Source organism: Sus scrofa, chromosome 4 (genome assembly GCF_000003025.6).
Source record: "Sus scrofa isolate TJ Tabasco breed Duroc chromosome 4, Sscrofa11.1, whole genome shotgun sequence".
NCBI lineage: Eukaryota > Metazoa > Chordata > Mammalia > Artiodactyla > Suidae > Sus > Sus scrofa.
In genome coordinates, this window is record NC_010446.5 from 123603405 (window position 1) to 123624973 (window position 21569).

Consider the following 21569-nt stretch of genomic DNA (forward strand, 5'->3'; position numbering starts at 1 on the left):
GGAACTCCAGGTTTTTTGGCGTTTTTTTTTTTTAAGGTGGTGGTGTAATATTTTTTTGTTGAAATATAGTTGATATGCAGTATTATATACCTTACAGGTATAAGTCTAGTGATTCACAGTTTTTAAAAGTTATACTCCACTGAGTTATTATCAAAATATTTGGCTTTATTTCCCATGTTGTATAATATGTCTTTCTAGCTTATTTTATACATAATAGTTTATACTTCTGGTACCCCTGTATCACCTCACCCCACAGGTAACCACTAATTTGTTCTCTATATCTGTAAGTCTGCTTCTTTTTTTTTATAGTCACTAGTTTGTTGATTTTTTTGATTGCACAGTATTGTCTTTCTGTCTAATTTCATTTAGCATTATACCGCCCAAGTCCATCTGTGTTGTTACAAATGTCAAAATGTCATTCTTTTTTATGGCTGAGTAGTATTCCATTGTGTATATAGAGCACATCTTTATCCATTCATGTGTTGATGGACACTTAGGTTGCTTCTGTATCTTGGCTATTGTAAATAATGCTGCTCTGAACATTGGGGCACGTGTATCTTTTCATATGAGGGTTTTTGTCTTTTTTGGACCATTCATAAGTTTTAAATCGTGCACCATTCTGCATAGCATGATGAAATCTTGTGCCCTCCCACCCCTTCCCATCTCACCCATGATCATCCCTTTGACCAATATACCCCGTCCTTTAGTCACTTGTAGCCAATTGGTATCAGATTGACTCCCAAAGTATTGCAGTGCTTGCTCAAGTCACCCTTCTTTTACTTAATAAGGGCCCCAAAGCACAAGAGTAATGATGTTGGCAAATCAGATATTCTGTTCCTGTGCCTCGTTTACAAATTAAACTCTGTCATGGGCATGTATGTGTAGGAAAAACATGGAATATGCAGAGTTCAGTGTCATCTGCAGTTTCAGGCATCCGTGAAGGGGGGTCTTAGACTGTGTGGCCTGTGGCTAAGGGGGAACTACAGTAATTCTTACTGCTTCATCAAAGAGTTCTTCAGCGGAAATTTATTTATTTATTTATTTATTTGTCTCTTTTTGTCTTTTCAGGGCTGAACCCCTGGCATATGGAGGTTCCCAGGCTAGGGGTCTAATCAGACCAGCCTACACCACAGCTCATAGCAACACCGGATCCTTAACCCACTGAGGCCAGGGATTGAACCCACAACCCCATGGTTCCTAGTCAGATTCGTTTCCACTGCACCACGACGGGAACTCCTGAAATGGCTATTTTTAAAAGAAATGTATTTTTAAATTTTTAATATTTAAAAAAGAAATTTGGGAGTCCCCGTTGTGGCTCAGCAGGTCAAGAACCCAGGGTAGTGTCCATGAGGAAGCAGGTTCAATCACTGGCCTTGCTCAGTGGGTTAAGGATCTAGCATTGCCACAAGCTGCAGTGTAAGTCACAGGCATAGCTCAGATCCTGCATTGCCATGGCTGTGGCACAGGCTGGCAACTGCAGCTCCAATTTGGCCCCTAGCCTGGAAACTTCCATATGCCAACAGGTGTGGCCCTAAAAAACATAAATAAAAAAATAAAAGATAAAAAAAAATTTTAAATATGGTGGCCCAGAGATGCAATGGCTTCTTATCCAGTTTAGTGCCTCGCCAGTGTTTACTGCTACGGTCCCAGCACTTTCACCCGTCCTTGCTTTTGCACTATCGGCGTAAACATCAACCCAGTGAAAAAAGCAAAAAAGGTCTATTATTATGAAAAGAGTGTTGCCCTGATGGACTCCCTGGTAGGCCCCCCTGGGCCCACAGACCACACTGAGCCCGCCTCAGTCCAAGAGGGTCCCCTGCTACTCAAGAGCTGTCGTAAAAGCTGCAGAAACACTTAGAATACAAACGATAGCTGTATGTCTGTGGGTCTAAATCCATATTTTTTCTCTAAGTTTTAAAATTCAGCTTGCTCAACAATTGCATTTACATTTAAAATGCAGCTTATTAACCAATTAAGGCTCCACCGCAATAAGGCTTGGCAGTTGTTGGCCTGTCCCCTACAAGTGAGTGGATTGCAAAGCCTCAGGAAATACTCTCGCCCAATCTAGTCATCATTGCTCATTATATGCTGTAAAGAGCGGGGCCAGAGCAGTTGCTGTTCTGCTCTAATTGCTTTATATTCAAACCATGCAAGCCCAGAGCTTGTTGAGGTCAAGGCCTGGTTTATGTCAAGGATGCTCAGCTGGGATGTGTGAGCGAGTGGAAGGGGTGCCTTTCCTCGGGGCAGGCTGAACATGAACGCTCTGCTGATCCTTAAGCATTTATTAATTGCCTCGCATTCGCCCGTTCCCTGCTCCCAGCGCGGTTGGCTGGCTGGCTCCATTCATCCTCTCTGTCCGTGAGGATAAGGCCGTGTCAGACCCTGGGAACCGGGACTTGCTGCCTGGCCCTTCAAGTCGCAGCTCCCTCCAGATGGCAGCTAATTGTTCCTTGAATGACCTCAGTGTCCAGGCCGCAGGAACCTGGTCTGAGAAGCCGTTTCACAGACTTACCAGCTTGTGGATGAGAACTTACTGCATAAAGCCCCCATTCACACTCTCAAAAGAGCTTTTTGTGCGGAAAAATGATGAAGCCAATGGGCTGTTTCCTGTGGCCCCCAGTCTCCAGTTGGATCCTGACTTTTCCCAGGCCCAGGTGGGTGCTTTTCCAGGGGGCCGTGCAGTCCAGCTGTGTCCAGTGTGGCCCAGGCGCTTCCCCTCCGCCCTCCCAGAGTCTTCACTGGAAAGGGCCTGAGTGGAATCGGGTCGCCTCCTATTTCCTGATCAGCAAACATTCCAGGCTCGCTCCGGCAGAGCACCGGGGGTGGGAGTTGGAATTACTGGTTCTGGAGCCTCTTCTTGTTTGAGAACCCGGGTGGGTCATGGTCTGAGAGAGTCAGGTGCTTCTGAAGGCGGGATGGGAACCAGCCCTAATCCAGCTGCAGGGACAGTAATGCGGGTTCACCAGGGGGGACCGTGACTGCTGCACAGCAAGTCATGTCTTCATACCCCTGTGCTTCTCCACTGCGTGGGGGTCCCCTATCTTTTTGCTATAGATGAATAAGAACCCTGTGTCTACAAACAATGCATACACACTCACTGTGCATCTTACTTCCCAGTGTTTGTGGATCCAGATTGGACCACCCTTGTGCTAACTCCAAGTGTCCCAGCATCGTGCCGGTCTTTGCAATGGTTGCGATGTCTAACACCTGGTTCCTGAGGCCACCAGACAAGGACACAGATTTTTTTTTTTTTTTTTTTTTTTGCCTTACCCACAACATGCAGAAGTTCCCAGGCCAAGGATCAAACCCACACCACAGTAGTAACCAGAGCCCCAGCAGTGACGATGCTGGATCCTTAACCTGCTGAGCCACCAGGGAGCTCTTTAAATGAGTGTTTCAGCAGCCGGATGCTGGAAGACAGGCCTGGAGCTGGGGCTCCTCACTGGGATAAACAGAACCGTAGCGGTGGGGGAAGGAAGCCCCATCCAGCCACACAGACTGAGAACCGGGGCTTCGTGGCTCCTCCCAGGCCATGTCTACCTAAGACTAATAAGGAACAGATTGGGGAGATCTGAAGGTAATTGGGGGACGGTGCAGATTGCCTTTCCTTTGACCTCGAAGTCACGAGGGTTGCCTCCTAGGTAATGCACCGTACCTGGTAAACTTCTCCTGGCCTTCAGAAGGGAACGTCTGAGCCAGCTCCTCTGCATCAGGTCCTCAGGCTTCTCACAAATCAGAATAGCCTTTGGAAACGCTCTCCAGGAGCTCCAGGCAGTGCTGCTGCCTGTATAAGCAGGGCTGAGTTAGCGCTCTCCCCCATCTGGGTGGGGGGCTGGGTGTAGGAGCAAAACTCACACCCATGCTCATGGGCATGAAACATGCCAACACTGTGAATCCCTCTCCCTTTTCCCACAGGCATATTCATATCTGCTTTATCCTTGAGAACGCAAGGCATCTCAGCTCTGTAATAGGATGTCTTTGAAGTGGGCTGTGAAGCACCATTCATTTCCACCCATCACGGAAACATGGGGGCATCCCTGTGTTGATGATGGGCATCCGTCATCCATGTTTGTGTGTAACCTCAGCGTATGTTGGCTCCGTTTTAGTGTCTCCAGATTTAGGGGTCACGTCTGATACACAGGAACTCCGCAGAGCCCAAGGCAGCGTGTTCTGTCACTCTCCCGTTTTACCTAATCTCACACGGAGAAGGTGAACCTGTAAACCCAAACTGATGATGTGAGCTGGGAGATTTACCACTGGGCAGGGCAGGGGCGGAGTGGTCTGGGTCGATGACTGTTCTGAGAGAGGAAAACAGGTCTGGGTGCTCAGTAGACAATGTAGGCTGCATTGTCTCAGATCAGCTTCTCCCTGTAGAATGGGTGACACATGGCTGGTGGCTGTTTTAAGCTGACAATCTTAAAGTTTATGGTCCAAAGGGAAAAGGGGACCTCTTCCTCTGCTCTGGTTTGAAAAAAATCCCCAGGAAGGACTCTGATTGGTCTATCTTAGGTCACATGTCCACATTCAGTGTCCGGTATTCTGATTGGGTCTCACAACTCATGTCAGGTATGAAAACACATGCCATGGGGTAAAGCTTTTAAATATAATAACTGCTGTCAGCTATTTACATCATTTTCCAGTGAATTTTTAGGATCAGAGTATAATAGGCTCTTTCTGTCTCTGTCTACTCAGGGTATATTGGTGTATGAATGCTAGGTTTTACAGAGATAACTTTTTGATCTTTTCAAGTTTTATACTCTCCCTCCCAGTTTCTGTATATTCTGGCTCTCTGTTACCTCCCAGGTAAATTGTCAGATCCGCTGCTGTTACAGAGAAATTATGGGGGGGTGGTGGCGCTGAGGGCACATGGAGTCTGCTGGGATTTGTAGTTTGATCCTGGAAAAATTTCTGCATCTGTTGTCACAAGTGGCCTGACCCCAAGGCTGGTGTGTTGTTCTTAGATCCAGGTGGGCTCCTGCTGTTCTCCCTGGAAACACTCCCTCCCCGCCCCCACCTCCTCTGAATACGCTCAAGCAAGGCCAGGGGTTGTAGTGTCCTTTGAGCCACGAACAAAGGAATGGATTGTCCCCACGAATGTTGACTTATATGGGTGGAAGTGGGCTGGATGTCACTTCCACAGGTGGCATTGTGCTGGCAGCTGACTGCCTTAGGAAATGAAGAGCTGGTTATCAGTATGGCCCTTCCAGTGCAGCTCACCCTCCGAGCCGGCCTTTTCCTGGAGAAAAACGGGCCCAGTTGGCATCTCCACCTACAACAAAGATGGTCAGCCCCTTAGCCCTCCAGCACCACCTGTGCGATGGGGCGTGGCTGCCTCCTGGCTTTGCTCAGATTCAGCCTCAGCGTCCATCTGCGCAGATCCTGCCCTTTCAATAATGATGAGGCTCTCTGACCGGGGACATTTCAGATGAGACCTGCTGTCTGCGTTCCCAAGAGTATCTCTCCCTGGGGGTGGGGGTGGGGGTTGTTGCAGCAGCCGTAATTCTGCCTTTGGGATTTGCACAAGATAAGGGACTCCCGGCAACCAGGTGGTATCCAAGCCTCCGTGATCGCATCCGATAGAGCCAGCCGTTCTGACTCATGGTCGTTGTAATTATTAACTCTAAGAACTGTTTGATCTCATGTATGGAATGGAGATAATAATACATATGTCCTAGCCTGAGTATTACGTCGACACGCTGGTAAAAGTTCTCTGCGTAAAGCTGGCTCTTGGGGACCTTGCCCTTGGGGTGTGAGAGCTTCTTTGAGGAGCCTGGCCAAGAGGTAGAGAGATGGCTGTGACCGCCACAGTCCCAAGGGAGGGGCTGCTGGGGGTCACGCTGGTAGCTAGTCTGCATTTATGAAAGATGGCATGCAGGCGGGCCCTCCCACAGCTGGTGAAAGGGTCCTGCTCCGCCCGCAGGTGTTTTAAGCTACTCCAGCGGCAGAGGGGGAAGCGGCACTGCCTGCCTCAAGGCTTTCTATCTCCTCCTCTTACCAGCCACAGCCGTGCCAAGACCTGACCGTGTCCGAGATGACTCAGGAAAGGGGGCTGTGTCCTGGCTCAGGTCCTCGACCACCAGGCTCTCCTCTGCACTTCCTGCTCCATTAGAAAGAAGATCAAGGAGTTTCCGTTGTGGCTCAGGGGTACCAAACCAGACTAGAACCCATGAGGATGTGGGTTCGATCCCTGGCCTCGCTCAGTGGGTTAAGGATCCATCGTTGCTGTGAGCTGTGGTGTAGGCGGCAGCTTCAGCTCCAATTGGACCCCTAGCCTGGGAACCTCCATATGGCCCTAAAAGACAAAAAAAAAGATCCAGTGAGACCTTCAGATGCTACATCTTTATGAGTCATTGAAAATCTTTCTGGATCAGTGGGGATTTTTAGGTCAACCGCCATGGACCCCTCACCTCCGTGAACAGGCACTCACACAGCGTTTGTACCATTTCCGGTGTTTTGGGGACACCCCATCCCACCCGAGGTGAAGCACTCCTGGTCTACACTGACAGAGTCTCACGGCTCTTTGGGCAGGATGTGTAACTACCCGGAACGCCCTCACGTGGGGCCCGTGATCAGTTTATGGCCATGAAAACATTCTATTTCCCACCAAAGTACTGTGTTCGGGGGGCTGGGGTTTGCTTGGACTCAAAGAAGGGGATTCATAAGATCATTTTCCGTTTGCCTTGGCCAGCTTTCAAGGCGGGAGTGGGTCGAGGTAGACCTGGCTCCGGCTCTCCTCTGCCCAGGGCACCTGCCTCCTCAGGCGACCCTCGCAGGCGGCTTCCTCCACTCACTCGTTGGATGGGAGTGGGTGGGAGACGGATGTGCAGGGGCCTTGGAAGAACGCACTGGAACTCTGGCGGTCCTGCCACTGGGGGCTGGAGAGGAGGACGTGCAGGCAGAAAACGCGATCGGGGCGACCAGACAGAGTCTAGACAGGGTAGCTGGGCGAGGCAGGCACAGCACCCAGGGGCTCCCCCAGGCCCAGACCTCGTTCTAGAACTGTTGGCATCAGAGTACTCGGTAGTGTGGGCTGGTGAAGTAGGAAGGAGTCTGGCACGTGTGGTGGCCCTCTGGGGACCAGACACTCGTGGTAGATCTGGGGCAAGAACCTGGAGGGCCGGGCAGGGGGCGAGGGGCGAGGTTGGAGGAACATCAGGCAGGGCATCCAGACAGGGCCTGGCCTCAAGCCCGGCTCTGCAGTCAACTTGTCGTGGGGACAGCAGGCAAGGAGGGGGCCCCAGGATCCCCAGTCAGAGGGACTGGGATGAATGGTGAGACAGGGAGAGCTTGGCGGTTGCAGATGGACCCAGGAGTCCCCATGGGGGGAGGGCCACATGGGCAGGTGCTGTGGACGCACCTGCTGCCTGGTAACTCCCCGGATGACACCTGCCTGGAAAAATCATCTGAGGCTGCTGAGCAAGTGTGATTTGAATCACATGTGCAGTTTTAATAGGCAATCTTAAAATTTGAAGGCTAAAAATATTTTAAAGCTAAAGAAATTCTGAAACTCCTCCTCACTGTTCGCTGGCTTTCAAGACTCTAGAGTCACCTCAGTGCCAGTGGGGGGGGGGGGGTCCGTGGCTCAGGGCAGCTCTGTCCACCCTCTCCCTGTGGCGTGTGGCTCTTGTTGGTGAGACTGCGGGTGTGGCTGGCGTGTGCCCCGAAGCAGGAACAGACTCGGGAGACAGGTTCTGTGGTCCTTTCCTTCGGAGGGGATGGAAGCTCCCGTTGGCCGAGTGCTTGCTCTGTGTTGTGGGCCAGGCTCCTTATGTGTGATCTCACTTGACCCTCACAAGATCCCAGTAAGTTGGAGAGGAAACTGGCTCAGAGAGGTTAAGAAATTTCCCAAGGTCACCCAGCTTGCTAGTGGTACAGTGAAGACACGAATGCACCCTGGCTCTCCCTCTACCCTGCCAGCCCCCAGCATCACTTTCCAGGGGTGCAAACATGTGTCTCGAAGCTCAGTCTGGATAGGTGTCATTTTGCGGAAGTGCTTTCTGGTGTTAGTGGAGGTGGGAGCCCCTGTGGCTGGTCCTGGTCACGGAGGCTTCGCACATCCTAGCCTGCAGTGCCCTTGCTGCAGTGCTCTGCATGGGAGGCGACGCTGAGGGGCTTTTGCGGTCGCTTTCAGTTGCTGGAAGAGGAAAGAAAAAAGTGTACCGCAGAGAAAGCCTAGGAGCTACGCTGGCAGGAGAAACAAATGCGCGCCCTGGACGTGAAGCCTGCACAGCGAGTGTAGAACAGAGGAAACTCCCCGGGGCGTAAGGATGGGTTTCAGGGGCCCCCGGAGTGCCCTGAAATGATATGTAAAACATCACAGTGTGTGCCCTTTGTTCTGAGAGGAGGCTCCATGGCTTTCAGAAACTCTCAAAAAAGGCTGAGACGGCCAGGAAGTCTGAGCTGCTCTTTGCGAGGTTGGCCTCATGCCCATGCTTGTTCTTTTCATTTTGCCCTAATGCTAAAAATAGAAAGGGCGCTTGCATGTATAGGATTTCTGGGGTGACATCAGGAAATCGGTGGCGGCGGGGGAGGGGCGGATGGGCCAAGATCCTACACGATGGCGCGAGAAAGCAGAGTTAGGGTCGGGTGCTCACCTTAATTTTGCTTCGCATTTCCAGTGATAGGATTTCAAGAGCCAGTGAGAGAAGCAAAGTTGCCAAGGGCTCCGTAGAGAGAAATCTGCCTGTGGATACTGTGCTTTGTCTCTTGTTCACACGCTTAAGCAGGTCAACGCCGCTCCTGCACAGAGACTGTTTGCAGCCTTAGGCTTTCATCCCCTTGAGCAATCTGGGGGAACCGTCAGAGTGAGACACTGGTAAATGCTCCCTCTGTGTTCGCGAGCAACACACAAAGCCGCCCTAAGCGTGGGGCAGGCGCTTCCCGCCCTTCTCCCTGTTGGAGCAGGACACAAATCTCGTTGGCACATAGGAAAATGGGTTGAGCTGTTTGGGCCCCCTCCCTCCTCAGTGGTTTCCCAGCCATTCTCCAACCCCGTGGCTTTTACAGGAGGCGGGTGCTCTGAGGATTGCGGGGGAAGCAGGGCTGCTGATAAACGCACCCCCTTCCTCCCGGGCACGTGCTGGATGCTCTTCAGGGAACCGGGCCTGCAGCAGGTGGCCTCAGATGCTTAGGGCTGGGCCGGTGCAGGTTAATTGTCCTCATGGCTAGGACACCAGGAGGAACCCCTTTCTCCCTAGCTCCTTAAAGCTGCCTTCGTTTACCCAGAGCCAGGTCGCTGGGGTTGAGTGGAGAGAAAAAGCGGGGGGAGCCGTCGTGGCGAGTGGTAACGATCGAAGAACATGAGGGGGGTCGTTGCCAGGGTTGACGACCGGCGTGCCTGAGCTGTGGTAGGTGCAGACGCGCTCGGATCCGAGTGCTGGCTCTGTGTAGCCGGGCTACAGCTCCGATCGACCCTAGCCTGGAACCCATATGCCGCGGAGCGCCAAAAAACAACAACAACAACAACAACAACAACAAAAAAAAAAAGCCGGGAGGATGAGGAGCTCAGCGGTTGCCTAGAGGTCAACCGGCTGGGCCTTGTGGCCTTGGACCAGGGCCCTGTGGTCACAGCCTGCTCCCACCTTGTCCAGTGTCACTGTCTGCAGGGCTCCTTGACAGCGACCTGATGCCTTGATTCTGGGCTGGCCCTGGGAGGGGGATAGGGGTGTGGGCAGCCTCGTTTGCTCAGTTGCCCTGAAACAGGGAAAAGCAGGTACCTGGGAGGCACACCTCCCTCCCCACAGACCTTGTCTTCCCCCGCCACCCCAGCCGCCAAGTCAGAGAGAGGGTCTCCCTCACGGGGGGTGGGGTCCTGACCTTCTAGGGGAGCTGTGGCCCTTCGGGAAGGGGATGCTATGCCTCGCAGCCCAGGGGCTGCTGCTGACAAGAAGCACTTGTCTGTGGAATATGACTGGCAGGCCACTCTGTTTCCATGGTTACCAAATAAGGCAGGTTAGCATTAGGGCTGCTCAAGAGGAAAACGGCATTGACGACTGTGCCTGTGCAGGGCCTTCCTCTGGCTTGCTCTCCCCGTGCCCAGATCGGGTGGGCAACATTTGACCTGAGATCACGGGGCTTTCCTTCAAGGGTCCACCTGGCTGCGCAGCCTTGGCTTTTTTCACAGGTGTTTTTCTTGGTGCGGAGGAGTGAGCCTCCAGGACGCCCGAGGGGGCGCCAGAGGACACAGCGCTTGCCCAGAGCTCGGTGCCACCTGCTCAGCCACCCTCTCCATCCGTCCCAGGGTCGCATTAGAGATGCTGACCCCTGTCCCCAGAAGGGCGTGGTGTTTAGAAAGTCCTGGATACAAGTTGGGTGCTCAGTCACACGTACCGCATCACCAGAGTGATGTCACCCCTGCCTCAGGTCGTAACCTTTTTCATGGGGCTGTGCAAGTGACAGGTTTAATTCGAAGACATTACAAAAATCTCATATTTGGTAATCAGATACCAGGCTCTAACAAAAGCACAGGCTAGAGTCCCCGGTCCTTTATTTGTTCTCTGCAAGTGACACGCCATTCTGGTTCTGTTTCTTTGTAACTAGAATAGAATCATCATTGCGGGCAGAATGGGGGGGAATTGATCCGTGCGGATGGGAGGCATTTAAAAGCATAACAAGTCAGTGAAGGGCACTTTGCGAATGCATGCAATTATCATCTTTAGTTGCAGTAACAACGTGTTATTTTCGTCTCTCTCCTTGGGCGTTTCAGGAGAAAATTGATTAAAATCTTTGAGTGCTGCTTTAGAGATTATTTTTGGTGTGCAACAACAAAAAAAAGAAAGTGCTTAGGAAACAGTTACCTAATAAGAGTAACTCATTCTTTAATCTTGATGGAACCAATCCTTTGTGCATTTTGGAGACTTTTTTTTAGAGTAAACCAAGAAAGCCTCGGGTGACAAGAGCTGTGATTCTCCAGTGACCTGAGTGTCTTTTGTTTTGCTTTTACTCTGGGCCTGGAGTATTTGACTCCTTAAGTCTATGTAATTTACCTGTCTGAGTTTTTTTTTTTTTTAATATTTTTTTTTTCAGGTATGCATTTCATTCACTTTCTGGGGGCAAGGTATGGGAATTCAGAGGCTCTGGCTGACTAATCTCACTGAGTTTCTCTGTGAGATTTAAGAAGCTTTTCCCCTTTTCCTGACCTGGGGCTGGTGCCTTCCTAGCCTTGTGGGGAGTTTGTTATTCTGACAGAGCCTGTCATTTCCTGTCAAAGGGGAACAGCAGGTACAAACTGAGCCCCTCACCTGGTGGTAGTCGGCCTGATTGGTGAGTCCTCCCCCCAGAACTGCAGGGGCCTTGGGCCCTGGCTGCTCACCTGGACCTGCCCTTGAACTCTGTCTAATGGAAATGAGGGCAGGCAGAGACCACTTCCTCATGGGTCCAGTTCATGGACATTGGGGACAGTACTGAGCCCCCCAACTGAGCCATCTCTCGGGGCGCCTCCAGCTCAGAATTCTCGTGAGTTGGACCCGCCGTGGTGCCTGCTTCCAGCATCCCAGGTGGATTTCCCAGGATTGCAATCTGAGCTGCAGTCTGAGCCCCAGAATCATGAAGGAGGAGGGGGTGCAGGAAGCCAGTCGAGGGAGCAGAAAGGAAGTGACCCCCAGTTGTCCGTGTGACCACAGGCCCTTGTCACTGCATCCCCAGTAGGGGTGTTGATTACGTTGCGCCTCTCCCTGCAGGCAAGCGTGAGATCTGGGGCTCTGCAGAGCCTCATTCAAGCACAGAAGCTGCTCACCAGGCCTTGAACAAACAATTCTCTATTTTTACAGGCCGACTTGACTTAGTCCAAAGGCCGAGGCCTCCTGAGGATTTTGCACTAATCCCGCTGGCTATTTCTCATACCTCCCTCCTGCTTCAGCGGTGGTGTTCCTTTCTGGACTGAATCAGTTCTGTCTCTTCCTCATTGCAAGTTTCTGCCTGCATGAAGTTTTAGAAAGTTTCAGGACACATTCCTTTTCGGAGCGGCCGAAGCCCCAGAAAGTTAATATTTGGAACAGTAGGAGAGGAAGCGCTATAGGCAGAAACCTGGGTTTGATATAAAAAAATAACCAAAACCCCAGAATTGTTGGGAATCCACTGTGCCTGGAATGAAAGAAGGAAAACAATTACTTTCCTTTGAAGGTGTTGAGAGGGTCTTGGTGGGGCTAAGGCTTCAGCATGGAGGCTCGCTTGGCGGTGTTGGATGCGAGGTTCGTGAGCCAGGTCTGGGTTAGGCGGGCTGAGCAATTACCGCAAAGTGTTTAAAGGGAAGGCGGGGAGCGAGACAAACAGCTGGGTCAGAAGAGGGTACACAGCTGTCCCCTGTCCTCCCAACAGACTGCAACGGCCCGGTGGGTGGGGATGGCACGGGCCGCTCAGGGTGTTTGCTGACTGACGTGCTAATTAAACACCAAAAGGCAATATTGCTTTGCCAATAGTGATGGCTGTGCCCACGTTATCAGCTGCACACTGGCTGCCGGAGCATCCTAATTACAAGTCAACAGTTGTGCGGGTGGGCTGGGAGAGTGGGATGGAGATGCTGCCGGGTGTCTCAGGACTTGCAGGATTGCTCGCAGGGGAAAGTCACACCCAGGTGGCCTTTGGGTCCTTGTCTCAAAGGAGCCTCTGTCTCATCACAAGGTGGTGTCATGTGGGCTTCTTGAACTCAGAGGTGCTGGGCTGACAAGCAAACAGACAAAGCCTGTGGGAGCAGGTCGCAGGGTGCCTTCAGCCCTAGGGAGGAAGGGCTGCCTGGTGCGGGGGGTGGATAATGACTTCTGCCAGTCTCTAAGTTGAGGGGACAGCGAAAGCCCAAAGCCTCTTCCAGGAGAGGTTAGAGTTTCATCAGAAGGCGAGCCTGGTCACATGAGGATTTCTGGCACCGTGTGCAGGGCAGGCTGGACACCAGCCTGCCAGAATTCAGCGAGTGGATCGTATTGGCTTGAGCAAAGAGGGAAAGTCCCAGGCTGGCCCCGAGAAGGAGCCGCTGCTCACTCCTCCTCCAGCCGCAGCCCTTGGGCGGGAGCAGCACAGCAGCGGTGGCAGCGGGACTGGGGCTTTCAGGCCTGGGACCCCCTTGCTTTTAACCCTAAAGGAAGCGTGTGGTCCAGAGACTGAAAACTGCAAGATGCCTAAGAATGCAAGGCTTTCCATGCCCTCTCGGCCGCTCTGTGCTGCTTCTATCACCGCAGGTCTTTCCTCGGCATCAAGGTAGGTGTGGTTTGAGCTAAGGCACGTCTAAAATTCTTTGGAGGGGTCCGGGGTCTTAAAAGCACTAGGAAAGGTGTGCAGCGCACTGGCTGGAAAAAGAGGCGCTTTCTTTGATGGACGCATCCTCATAAGCCCCCAGTGGTGTTTTTCTCGCCTGGGGGCAGAATCTGGCCACACGGAAGGGGCTCTTTTGGGGCGAAACCCTGTTTTTCAGGAGACTTTGAGTCTCCCTGGGCTGCAATGTTCTACCGAAGTAGCTTGATGCCTCTTTTCTTCCTTCTCTCTCTGTGTCTCTCCTCCCTGGTTCGTCATCGGTGTGAGATGGCTGAGCCCCTCGCTCCACTCGCCCTGCTGCTCCGTGGTGTCAATACTATATACTTAAGTACAGAAACCACCAACTAGCTCCTTTCAGATGGCAGCCATGTTCCAAACATCCTGGTATTCAGAACTGTCTCCCTTTTTCCCCATGGCTCCTGTTGGGAACATTTGTTACGAGACATCAATAGCAAAGGTCTCAATAGCAAAGGTCTCGGGTAACATGTCGATACACTGTTTATTTTGATGAAAATATTCAAAGATCCTCCTTTGGCCAATTCAAGATGAGGCTTCTGTTCTGTTGCCCACCTGTGACAACACTAAGAATTCGCTTAGAGGAGGCTGTCATTGAGCTGGGGGCTTGGCTGTCTTGGAAACGTCCGGGCCGCCCCGGCGTGACTGCGGGCCTCATTTATTCATGGGAAAGAGAAATCCGAACGTTCTCAAGGAACCCTTCCTACCCTGGCAGCGGTGCTCCTTCTCCTGGGGACTGACTCGTTCAGTGTCATTGCAAACACTGCCACAGGAAAATTTCACAGGAAGCCCCGTTAAAGGGAGAAAAAGACCCCTTTGTAGAGGAGAGACTTCCGCTTTTCCTGCCCTGTCGGAGTGTTCGGAGTAGCTTTCTAACCGTTCAGCAAAGTTGGTTTTTGTCTCTCTGTCAAGGAGTTGGGAGGAGCGTAGTGAGAGGTGAAAGTCTTTTCCTCCCCGATTTAAGAGCCCTTTCTACCCTGGAGCCGGTGGGGTGATGTTACATTTCTGGCCTAAATATGGATCCTCCTGGTGTGCAGCCGATGAAGTCATGCTATTAACGGTATTTTGAAGCTGTCAGAGATAGAGCGGGAGGTCCCGGAGGGAGCCGTGCACGTCCAGGATTGGCCGTGGTTTGCACTCTAATAGAAGTCCTTCCCCGAGCCGACCTCTGCTAATTCAGAAAAGTGCAGCTCAGCGTTTGGTACGGAAGAAAATAGCCCATAAATATCTGGGTCTGAGTGCTGCCATTCTGTCTGGATACCCCTGTCCCTCTGCAGTTACCTCCTCCACGGGCCGCCCAGAAAGGCCACCGCAGCCTGTGGGCTGCATCTGAACAGCCACCCTTCGGCCTCCTGCCCACGGCCGCTCTTGGTGGTTGACTGTCGGTGGGAAGGCCCTTCTTTCCACGCGACCTTCCCACCCCACCCTGGCGTGTTGCATCGACACAGCACAGAGGACCTGGCCTGCTCACACACCAGAACCTGAAGCCCTCGGACCCAGCTCAGGGTTTCCCACTGAGCCCTGGGGTGTGTTTCTCTGTCTTGTTTTGCTTCGATCGTTAGCAGGGAAAGAAAACGCACCTGTGCTCAGACCCGCCTCCTGCCAGAGTTGCCCCAGTGATCAGGCTCCATCGCTTTATTGACTCCTACTTTAACTGGGGGTTTCAGGTCTTGCCGCTCATAATTAGTTTCTGTTGCAATTAGAGTTTCAAAATGAAATTGGGATCGATTGCCTGATAGCAAAGTGGAAATAAAGCTCCAGTTCTTGACCATGGGTGCTGCTTCCCTTGGCATGAATTTCTCCTACCAAAAATAACACGGTGGTAGCCATGGTAACTTTCCATTTGGTCTAATCCATATCATCTCTGGAGGAAGTGGGATGTTATTAATAGTGATGTTGTATGGGAAGAAAACTAAAAATATAAGAGCTCCTGCGTTACGTAGGGGACCAATCACACAGGCACGTTCAGGTTATAAGATCTTATTTGCCGAGATTTTGCAGAATTTAGCGTGTGTTTAAGGGCCTCGTGTGGACTTGTGTACCAAGGTCCTGGAGAGGAATGAACTGGGAGGCTAAGAATACAGAGGAAGTTCAAGGACTTGCAGTCGCTGCTGATCCGCACAAAGCTGAGGCCAGAGATGACATGTCAGCCACTGGTTGAAGGCGTGACTTTTACATCTCGGAAGGGTTCACGCAGGCACTCATCTCACAAATGACCGCTGGATCTTGAGTAAGAAAAGGAAAGGACATTTTTGCGTCCACCCAGTGGAAACCAGTCTGGCCTGAGGTCTTCCGGATCCATGGCATTAGTGGAACACCTCCAAGTTTGAAAACCCCTGACGTGAATGTAGCAGCCTGTCCAGTGTAGCACTCTGCTAGGCGGGGTGGGGGTGACTAATGACAGCGGGGGCATTGGAAGGACGTCCCACAAGAGCATCGGTCCGTAGTGTCATTTGGTTACATCTGCAAAAGACTGTCTACCTCTGAGTTCCCTTGAGAGTTGTCTCACTGGAGTCTGAGGTCAGGCTGAGTCGGGCAGGGCAAGAGCTGACCCTTTTCCGCAGAGGAGAAGCTGAGGCTCGGAGAAGCTCTCTGCCCCAGAATCGACTAGTGGTAGAAATCAGGTTTGGGGACCTCAAGCTCAGTGACCTGTCTCCGATACCATAGTGAGACCACTGAGCCATAGTGGGACGAGATGACATAGTGTCTCCTAATACTTCAGTTAGCAGTTCAGTTGGGAACGAGTAGCACAAACCTCAGCTTGAGGACAGACTTCAGGGGAGGCCGCAGAACGGGTTTTTATCGACGAGGTCTCCTTCCTACCGCAGTGGCAGGGCCACCTTCTGGTCCCGAGAGAACTCCAGGAGGAATCTGGGAGAAGCACAAGAGATCCCACTTCTGCAACTGGCCATGGGGACAAAGGCCCACTTCTTCCGGCCCCTCGTGTCTCTGATTCTCCCTGGGGAGGGGGCAGGGGGAACAGGGGCTGAGACGTGCCGCCTTATCAGTGGCTGCTCCCGAGGAAGGTGGGCTGGTGGTGTCAGGAAACTTCAGGGGAACCGAAAAGACAGGAGTGGCCTTGCAAGGGACAGAATGGCCACCTTTCTGAAGGACACCAGCAGGGAGGCTGGACTTGGGGGTTGATGGATAAATGAATCGGTGCGTCTTGGTTAACCCGTCATTCAGTGCACCGAGTGGCTCTGGTCTTGTCAGTGAGCAGTGGTTGTCAGAAGCAGTTGATTTTAAGCATTTTCATTTCCATACAGAGACACATCTTTGCAGCCACGAAGTGTTCTATACAGGAAGAGCTTAAATCCTACTCTTGCTGCTGTTGTGTTTTGTTTTGCTTTAAATCCTTTCCCTTGCACCTGAAAAAAAAAATATTTGGAGCCTCTCTGAATGCACATTATAGCCTAAGGTGTCCCATCTATGGAGGGTGGGTGCCTCAGAGTTTGCTGTCAGTGGACACTGCCTTTCTATGTTGGAGTGAATGTGATGGGGTGAAGGTCCCACTTGTCTTCCCCGTGGCGGGTCCCTTGGTCGGTCTGTCATTGCGACAGTTTGGGTACTGGTGATACATCCCCATGCTGACAATGGCCTGAGTCGCCTCTGTCCGTGGGGCAGGTGCACCGTCAGCACAAGCTGCTCGAGGTGGAAAAAGCCATTGGGGAAATGACTTTCTAAGTGACTCAGCCTCTCCTTGTGGTGGTTGGTAGCTGTGCATGTATCCTTCCCCCCAAGAAAAAAATAAAGCCTGCACAGCTTTTTAAAAGACACCTAAATGCATTCATTTGCATCTGGGGGCCTTGGGAGTCTGGTTTCAGCATCAGGAGAAGGATGTGCCTGACAAAGTCTGGGTCCCAGCGCCCCCTTCGCCCCAGACGCCAGAGTTTGGATCCTGGCTGAGACCTTGTTTTTGTTGGTGAGATGTGGGTGGGACGCAGAGACAAGACTGGGATCCTGGGAAAACTCTGTCAGTGGGCCAGCACCTCCAGCACTGCAGACACGGCGGAGGATGCTGGCAGATGGGGGCTGGGCCCGGGAAGGCCCTCCTGCACCACGTGTAAGAGGGCAGCAGCGCCAGTTAGGCTTGGGCCTCTGTTGCTGCGTGGCCTTTTAGCCGATGTACATTCAGGGTGTGCCCAGGGCAGCAGAGGGCACTCAGGCTCTCCTGGTGGGGGGAGGGGAGGGGAGGGAGGAGGGCCTCCCCGGACTGGAGCCCACTGCAGCGTCTCTGCCCGCATCTGGATTTTCAGTGCAGGTCCACGGCCCCGGGAGCTACTATTGGGATTTGGCTCCGGCCGTGGGAAAGTCACGGCCTATTTTTCTAGCTTGTGGAAGAGCTGTGATCAGTCCCCAGTGTCCATCTAATGCACGTGTGCTTTTACAACAGCAGTTATGCACAAAGAACCCACAAGCTAGAACCCTAGCTTCTTAGTAAGACGGGATTCGAGGGACCCACGAACCAATCTCCCACTGAGGCTTCATCTCCTCATGCCCAGGGCCCACTGGGTGATGGTGAAACAGTGAAAGCCTTTCCCCTAAAGGAGCAATTCCGTGTCCAGCTGCGGAGATGGACAGGCGGGCAGCCCCCTCCGACAGATGCTGCCCGGGCGTGGAGAACCACTGCACGTAGCCAGACACTGGGCCCAGTTCTGCGTCTGGGACCTTCCTGGAGGAGGTGACACTGGGCAACTCCTAAGGAAGCAGTAGGTAGACGAGGCCCCTGGGGAGAAAAAGTGCATCACATGTGGGACTTCAGGCTGAAGTTGAGGCGCAGAAGCATCTGAGAGGGGGCAGAGGGCCCCCCGGGCAGGTAACCCGTGTCTCCCCTCGCTCGTGCCGGCGTCCTTGGAGCCTCGTGTCCCCTCTGCCTGTCCCTGCCTGGCTCACTCCTGTTTTCTTCCCTCCGCCCTTTAAGCCTGTTTTCAACACTCATAAGATCTGGTTTCTTCCCCGCAGCAGTTGGGAGCATCAGGCACGACCCCTTTCCGTCCCCACGGCTGCCCCCACAAGCTCCAGCTCCATCCTTGTCACTGTTCATCCTCGCTTCCTTCCTCCAGCCTCCGAGGATAACGTGTCCTGCTCTCTGACCAAGGCCAGCTCTGCCGCCTGTGCCCACGTCCACCCCCCTCCCCGGAGACTTTGCGGGGACCTTCAGTCTGTCGCCTCCAGCCCTGTGCTCTCAGCTTATAGATGCGCTGCGGTCTTCCCCATTCTAAAAATAAGCATCATTTCCATGGCTTCCTTCCTCCACCCCCTGAGCTGGCTCACCCATCTCTGCTTCCTCACTTCCCACTGGGCTCTCGGCCCCCTCGACCCGACCCGCACCCTGTCCTGGCCGAGTCCAGTGGCTGCTGTCCAGTTTGGATGCGCTCAGAACGGCTGCACTTGGCGCTGGAGGCCATGCCTTTCCTGGAAGTTTGCTCTCCGCCTCTAGGACACTGCCCTCCGCTTGTTCTCCTGGATCCTTCCTGACCAGCCCTGCTGTGTTGATATGGGCTGAGTATCTGGGTCCCCTCAGTACTCATGTTGAAATCCTGACCTCCGGGGCGTGGCATTAGCAGGTGGACTCTGTGGGGTGTGTGATGCGCTCCTGACGGCGGAGCCCTGGTGAATGAGATCAGTGCCCTTATGAAAGGGACGGGCGAGCGCTCTTGTCCCTTCCACTGTCTGAGGACAGCGCCAGAAGAGGGTCACCTGTGAGCCAGGAAGCAGGTCTTTACCAAACGCCACATCCGCCCGGCACCTTGACCTGAACTTTCCAGTCAACAGAACCGTGGGAGATAACGTTGTCTAAGCCACTACGTTGTCTGAGACTCTATGGTATTTTTCTCAAGGGAGCTTTCATGGAATAAGACACCTGTCTTCCGTTTCTTGCCCGCCTCTTGTAGTCTCAAATTCCCTCTGTAACCCATCTCCTAGGTGGTATTTGGGACAAATACCCTCCTCTGCTGAGGATTCCCAAGCTGTGTCTCCCGTCCAGCCCTTCTCACAGCCCCTGGACCCCAGGGCCTGGAGGGCCACTCCGTCCGGTCGGCCCGAGGCACCGCAGGCTCTCCTTCCACAGACGTGCTCCCCTCTCCCGCTTCCTGTCCTGGAAGCGCGTGGCTCAGCCGTCTTCCAGGAGCTGCCATGCCTCTTCCCCGATTCATCTTCCAGGTCGGATCAGTTAGACGTGTCCATGATTTTACTCCCAAACACCTCTCCCAGCTTCCCCTTCCTGCTGTCTCGGCACCGGCTCTGAAGCAGGTCAGGCCTCAGCACCTCATGCTTGGAATCCTGCAGAAACGTCCTGCTTGATCGCCCCGCCCTAAATCTTCACGGGAGGGCATTTCATTATGCTTCTGCTTGACTTTTCTAGAAGTGGGAGGTGTGCTGTACCCCGAAGGCCATGCATTCCTGCATTCGAACAACCCTGATTGCTGGAAGGCTCCTCTTGGATCCAGTCAAAATCTGTGCCGGCCCTGTCTACCTGATTTTGCAGTCAAATGGTTAGAATGACCCTTTAGGGAATTCCTGTGTGGCTCAGCAGTTAATGAACTTGACTAGTATCCATGAGGATGCAGGTTCGATCCCTGGCCTCACTCAGTCGGTTAAGGATCTGGCATTGCTGCGAGCTGTGGTGTAGGTTGCAGATGTGGCTTGGATCCCAAGTTGCTGTGGCTGTGGTCTAGGCCGGCAGCTGTAGCTCTGATTCAACCTTGTAGCCTGGGACCTCCATATGCTGCGGGTGCGTCTCTAAAGACAAAATAATAATAATAATAATAAGCCTTTAGATGTGTGTTTTTTTGCCTCCATATCATGAGCATATCTATTTCGAGGCTAAATTAGTCAGAATGAGTAGACACCTGGAAATACAGAACGGATTCTGATTCATCCCTAGGGAGTTGAACCGAGACTACTTGATGTGTCATCTTGGAATGACAGTATCGCAAGGGTTCATGTATTTCAGCACAGCCTGCATGTCCCCCCAGGTCGCACAGACTGCACATGGCTGGTTCTTGACATACTTTGGGAGACTTGGGTTCTAGTTTTCAGGCAATCCTTTACTCCATTAAGTCCGAGCAGATCGTGAAAATTCAAGGCCATGGTCGTGTTGTCTCTTGTGAGAGATACGTAGTCTCACTACCTGTTTAACTCCAGGGGGATCCTAGGATTCATGAGATCGGAGTGGAGTGGGGCGTCTTGTCCCTGTGAGTACAGCTGCTGTTTTCTTGATTCTGCCCATGACCTCTAGCATGATGTTTATTTTATTTTATTAAACCTTTATTGAGGTATTTGGACTCCTCTGGAAGAAACAGATACCTTTGAAGTGACATGCTTGTGAGTTGTATATTGGATGCAGCGGAGTTGATGCTTGGCCAAAACCTGTTTTATGATAAATCACGTAATTTTACTGAGAACCTACCATGTATAATGCACTGTGTCCCCAAGCAGATTTCTGAGACACTTGTTAGTCATGGTCCTGTTTTGGAGAGCGAGACTTTGGAAAGTCGTTTATTCCACACCCTAAAAGGCTTTCTGAATCTTTGGCATAGCTGATTTTTCCTTCCAACTGCATCTCCTGTGTCTTTCAATCACAGTGTATTCTGTTTATTCCGCAATGCCTCCTTCATTTGAGGTGAATCGAGGAACAAATAGTAGATGAATTAAGCTGTTGTGGATTTTCTGATATTCTTATTGAAGAAAAAATGGAGCATCCATGTGGTGACCAGCTCTGCTCCAAGTCACTCCTAATCTGAATTAAGATGCTGAATTAACAAGCTTGAAGTACCAGTGGCGAAGGTTGGGGCTGGGCTCCCTTTGCGTTCTGAGCTTTGGTCTTCAAAGGTGCTTTAGCCTGGGCAGCCTGCTTTTTTTCCTTCTCCGGAGATGTTCACAAAGCACTACTTTTACTGAATGGAATCTCACTGCCAGACCGAGCAATTAATATTTCACTTGCGTTGTCTTATTTAGCCTATGGGCCAACTCAGAGAGGGAGGGGGCGGGGAGCATGATGAGGAGTCACTTGAGGACGTGGTTAAAGGAAGAAAGCAGTTTAGAGGCGGCTTCCGTAGGTCAGATGGGTGCTTGGCTTTTCTTTGAAGCCCTTCATTGCACGGACCCAATAAATGATTCCGTGCAGTCAGTGACCTTCAGCCTTCACCTGGAGGGTGGTGCATCTGACTCCTCTCCGGGCAGAATCAGGATACAGGGCTGCCTCACGGGACTGATGTGGATGCCTGCTCTGGGACATCACCATCTAAGCTGGATCTAGAGCGGAGGGTCTCCGCTGCAGCTTTCAGCAGGGCAAGACATTGACAAATGAC

At 52.3% G+C, this 21569-nt stretch overlaps 1 protein-coding gene across 5 annotated transcripts in view; it reads left to right on the top strand.

Moving 5' to 3' along the window:
- Positions 1-21569, top strand: part of BCAR3 (breast cancer anti-estrogen resistance 3) — a 226033-nt gene that overhangs the window by 162834 nt on the left and 41630 nt on the right. The window contains exon 1 of one of the 5 annotated variants that reach the window (XM_005663659.3): positions 9765-13188. The exons of the other annotated variants lie outside the window; for them this stretch is intronic. The gene's annotated coding sequence lies outside the window, so the exon portion shown is untranslated. Of the gene's footprint in view, positions 1-9764; positions 13189-21569 lie in introns of those variants that run through there. 5 annotated transcript variants of the gene reach the window in all.